The 5,096-nt window shown below is 37.7% G+C and overlaps 1 long non-coding RNA gene across 1 annotated transcript; it reads left to right on the top strand.

Moving 5' to 3' along the window:
• Nucleotides 1-208: 208 nt before the first annotated feature.
• Nucleotides 209-1,519, top strand: LOC122044396. The gene is made up of 2 exons (XR_006129542.1): nt 209-270; nt 964-1,519. It is a non-coding gene; the product is annotated as an uncharacterized LOC122044396 (long non-coding RNA).
• Nucleotides 1,520-5,096: the final 3,577 nt, after the last annotated feature.

Raw genomic sequence — 5,096 nt, 5'->3', positions numbered from 1 at the left:
ATAAGTTAAGAGAGAAATTAAGTTTTTCTCAAAATTCCTCTTCTCCCTCACGAACGGCGTCGGCGCCGATTCTGCCCGAGCGAAGGAAAACGAAGCTAGGGCTTCGTCTCCGGCGGCCGATGAGCACTTCTCTCCGTCGATTCTTCACAGATTCGAGGTCTCCTCGTCGAAGAGAACTCGAAGGCGCGAAGAAGACCGAGATTTCAAGCTCGCCGCAAGCCCTAGAAGAATTAGAAGTTCCTCCTTCGGCTGTGAATCAAGGAAACGAAGGTGAGTTGCTTCTCACCTGCAGTAGGAGTTGTTCGAGCTTCGATTCATTTTCATGGCTTTCGGATTCTTGTTTTCTTTTGGTTTTCGAAGCAAGTTTGAGGGGTTTTGTTTTGATGCTTACTGCCGTGAACCCTAAAGAAAGGAAGGGAAGGATTAGTTCAGTCCAAGCATGTGGAATTGTTAGATTCGGAAGTTAACAGATTGTTTAGTTTGTGGTTGCTCATTTCGGATTTTTGTGTTCTTGAATTTGAAGCATGCTGTAAATTCCGAAGCTTTTGATTTTGTGTTGCTGCCGTGAGGTTGTTCTGGTGCCAGGTAGTGCTATATGGTTTTAGTTTGGGAATTTTTGTGTAGCATACAAGATTTGAACAAGTTTCATATAGGTTTCAAGGTTTAGCAGATTTCAGTTTAAATCCTTTCTGTTTGTTATTTTAATAAGCATGTTCGGTTTACACAAAGCACGGTAAATCTCAGATTTTGTTGCACAGAAATTATGGTTAGGGATTTAGCCTCTCTTCCATGGTTTCGGAACCTGTAGAATTTAGGTTTGGGTTCCTCTGTTTGCTGCTATATTGAACTTGAGTTTTGCCTTACAAAGTGTCATGTATTGATCCATCTGATTATTATGTGTGGACACGAGTGGGTAAAGAATCACTAGCATGAACAGATTTTAATTTGTTTTCATGTTTACAGCAGGCACGAACAGATTTACATGCCTAGCAAGCACGAACAGATTTACATGTCTAGCAAACACGAACAGATTTAGTTGCCGTGAACCACAAAGAAAAATAAAAGAAAATAACTAAATGGAATAGATGAAGCCCTTGTAATTAGCATTGCAATTACATTCCAGTTACTTGAGTATGAGTTTCGGATAGTGAGGTTAAGCGATAAAAGAGGATTGTTAGTTGGAATGTTATGGGGTTGATGAGTTTTATTAAACTGCGATTTGAGGATTCGAGTTGTATTGTTCATGTTGGAAAGTCACGATTGTTTAAGTAGTTGTGCTCTAAGAAAGGCTAAGTTGAAGTATTGTAGGGATTTAGATTTCCTGTTTGATTTTGGAACATGTTGTACAAGATGGTTCCTAGGGCTTTAGTATCCTTCTTTGCTTTCGGAGGTGCAAGTAAATGGTCACAAACTCAGAATCCTTGAAGAAAATATGTCTACTAGTTGACCTTATTAGAATGTGTAAATCCTTATCAGTTTCTGTAAAGAACTCACTTAGTTTAAGATTTGTTATGTTTCATTTTCTTTTCTCCTTAATGCTATGATGAAGTTGAGATTGTAATTGAGTTTATTTCCGCATTTGTAGTTTGATACCTCCTATTGTTGGAGTGATATGGTTGTTTGCCATTGCTAGAGTAGTTTCATATTTTTATTGTGCTATTATACTGCGTGGTTGTGAAAATATCTATTCCAGCCGCCTGTGGCTGAGTATACATGTTATGTATCCCAGTTTGGGGTCACCGGTATAGGGGAGACTCTGCCGAAATTTTTCGGTAGGGTTTTCCTAAAGATTTTTAATCATACCGGTTAAGTAGAGTTAGTAGTCAAGTAGCGTCCACCTTTAGAGAATAGTAGTAGTGTAGAAAGGTGGGTCGTTACAAAAAGTAGATTGCTTACCCAATGTTACCTCATACTATATGAACTCTTGACCAAAGCCAATGAGCCAGTTGAGGATAGGCCTGCAAGATTCCCTATGTAATCAGAACCCTTGAATACTGCTTATTGACCAGCCGGGCGCGATAACTTAGCTTGCGGCTTGGTGTGTCGGCAAATATAAGACATACTGCTCGAGAAAATCATTGCCTGACCGAGAAGGTCGTTGGTCGTGAGTGTTGGTTAGTCCTAAGAAAATCATACCGGTTCCACTGTACAAAAATTTTGTACAAGTGTCGAACCTTTCCTTAAATAATCTATTGTGTTCTTTAGAAGTTAAATTAGGAATCGCAGACGGAACTTAACATCATTGATTCCAAATTTAACTTATCTGTTCTTAATGATTTAGATTTGAATCGCAAGCAGAACTTAACACTATTGATTCAAATCTACCTAAGTTATTAATTCCACAAATATTAGTTTCCAAAATTGGCTTCCAGGACTACATGGCGAGGCACATGACCTTTTTGGATATGGAAGCAACCACCATCGCCTAGGCAAAGCCTTTTAAGGAAAGCTAATATTTATTTCCTTAAATAACTCTAGGTTAATCAAAAGGAACAATCGAATCACAAATTCGAAAAAGAAGAAAACACAAACTCGAAAAACTATTTTGAAAACTCTAGAATCATATGCCTCTTGTGTTCGGTATTTCCAAAAAAAATATACAAAGAAAACTAGCATGATGTGAAAAACAATTACTAGTTATACCTTTCTTTGTAAGCAAATAACTTCTTGATGTTCTACCGTATTCCTCTTCTAACCTCGGACGTTGTGTGGGCAACGATCTTCCGAGATGAGAACCACCAAGCACCTTCTTCTTCCTTCTAGGTTTCGGCCACCAAAATCTCTTCCAAGGATGAAGAGGTTTGGCCACCACCAAGCTCCAAGGGATGCTAGAAATATCGCCTCCTTTTCTCTCCTTCTTCTCCAAGCAAGATCCGGCCACCACAAGGACTCCAAGGAAGAGATGAGGTTCAGCCACAAGATGGAGAAGAGAGAAAGAGGAGGGGCCGGCCACGCCAAGGAGAAAAAGAGAGGAGAAAAATAATAGAGTCGTTAGCCATGAAGGCACCTCTACCCCCTCTTTTATAATCCTTGGTCTTGGAAAATAAGGAAATTTTAATAAAAACTTCCTTAATTGTTTTTCCATGAAAAGGAAAATTTAACTAATTAAAAATCAATTTTCTTTTCTCAATTCATATGGCCGGCCACCACAAGCTATAAACAAGGAGAGTTTTAATTAATTAAAACTTCCTAATTTGTCTCTAGAAATTTATAAAAATTTCTCCAATAATTTTTCCCTTCATGGTGGGTTATAAAAGGGAAATTTTATAAATTAAAATTTTTCTTTTAAACATGTGGATAATTTTCAAAAGGAAAGTTATCTCTAAAAATTAAAATCTCCTTTCAATCTACAAATAATGAAAGACATCAAATCTTTTCTTAATCTTTTGTAGAAACTTATAAAAGAGATATTTAATTTTTAAACTCTCTTTTAAATCATGAACATGGTTAAAAAAGGAAAGTTTTCTCAAAATTAAAATTTCCTTTTAATCTACAAATAAGGAAAGATTTCAAATCTTTTCTTAATCTTTTGTAGAAAGCTATAAAAGGAAATATTTAAATTTTAAACTCTCGTTTAAAACCATGATATCCACATAAGAAATAATTTTAATAAAAATCCCTTTTTAATATGATGCGGCCGACCACCTAAGCTTGTGCTCCAAGCAATTGGTCGGCCACCTTAAGGCTCAACCTTTAGGCTTGGTCGGCCCTAAGCTTGAGCTTCAAGCTTAGCTTGGCCGACCCCTATAGGTTAGGTAAGAAGGTGGGTATGTGGTGGGTATAAATCTTTATATACAAGAGGCTACGATAGGGACCGAGAGGAGGAATTGGTTTTGGTCTCCTGATGAAATTAAGCATCCCGTGTTCGCCCTGAACATACAATTTCATTTCATCAATAATAATTCATTCCACTAAAGAACTATTATTGAACTACTGCACCAATCCCAAATTACATTTTGGGCTCCTTCTTATTATGAGTATGTTAGTCTCCCTGTGTTTAAGATGTCGAATGCCCACTAATTAAATGAGTTACTGACAACTCACTTAATTAATATCTTAGTCCAAGAGTAATACCACTCAACCTTATCGTCATATAGGACTAAGTCCACCTGCAAGGTTTAACATAACAATCCTTATGAACTCCTCTTAGGGACATTATCAACTTAGATCACTAGTGTTGGTTGCTACTCGGAAAACCTAGAGGTTCCACTGTACAAAAATTTTGTACAAAGGTCTGAACCTTTTCCTAGCTACCATGTGTTCTTTTAAATTAAATTTTAGATCGCCTGCGGAACTTAACACGTTTGATCCAAAACTTAATCTATTTGTTCTTTTAGGTTTTGACTTGGATCTCCTGCGGAACTTAACACGTTCGACCCAAATCACCTTAAGTTATTAATTCTATTAAATATTAATTTCCATAATTGGTTCCCAGTACTGACGTGGCAAGGCACATGACCTTCTTGGATATGGGAACAACCACCACCGACTAGACAAAACCTTTTATAGAAATCTAATATTTAATTTCCTAAAATAACTTTAGGTTAACCGAAAAGAACAATCAAATCACAAGGAAAATAAAACAAAAGAACACAACATCGAAAAACATATTCGAAATACTAGAATCGTAAGCCTCTTGTATTTGGTATTATTTCCATAAATAACTAGTATGATGCGGAAAAGGAAAAACTACTAGTTATACCTTCTAGAAAGACCTCTTGATTTTCTACCGTATTCCTCTTCTAACCTCGGACGTTGTGTGGGCAACGATCTTCTGAGATGAGAAACCACCAACCACCTTCTTCTCCTCCTAGCTAGGTTCGGCCACAAAGAAAGAAGCTTCACCAAGGAAGAAAATCAAAACACTAACCAAGCTCCAAGAGATGCTAGCTTCCTCTCCTTCTTCTTCTTCTTCTCCAAGTAGTATCCGGCCACCACAAGAGCTCCAAGGGAAGAGAGAGGTTCGGCCACCACAAGAGGAAGAGAGGGAAAGGATGGCAGGCCACACCAAGGAACAAAAGAGGGAGAGAAATAATAGAGGGTTGTGTCTCATGAAGGCACCCTCACCCCTTCTTTTATATTCCTTGGCCTAGGCA

Source organism: Zingiber officinale, chromosome 2A, assembly GCF_018446385.1.
Source record: "Zingiber officinale cultivar Zhangliang chromosome 2A, Zo_v1.1, whole genome shotgun sequence".
In the NCBI taxonomy this organism is placed as follows: Eukaryota; Viridiplantae; Streptophyta; class Magnoliopsida; order Zingiberales; family Zingiberaceae; genus Zingiber; species Zingiber officinale.
The sequence above is the reverse complement of the archived record's forward strand: the minus strand, read 5'-3'. Positions and strand labels throughout refer to the sequence as shown.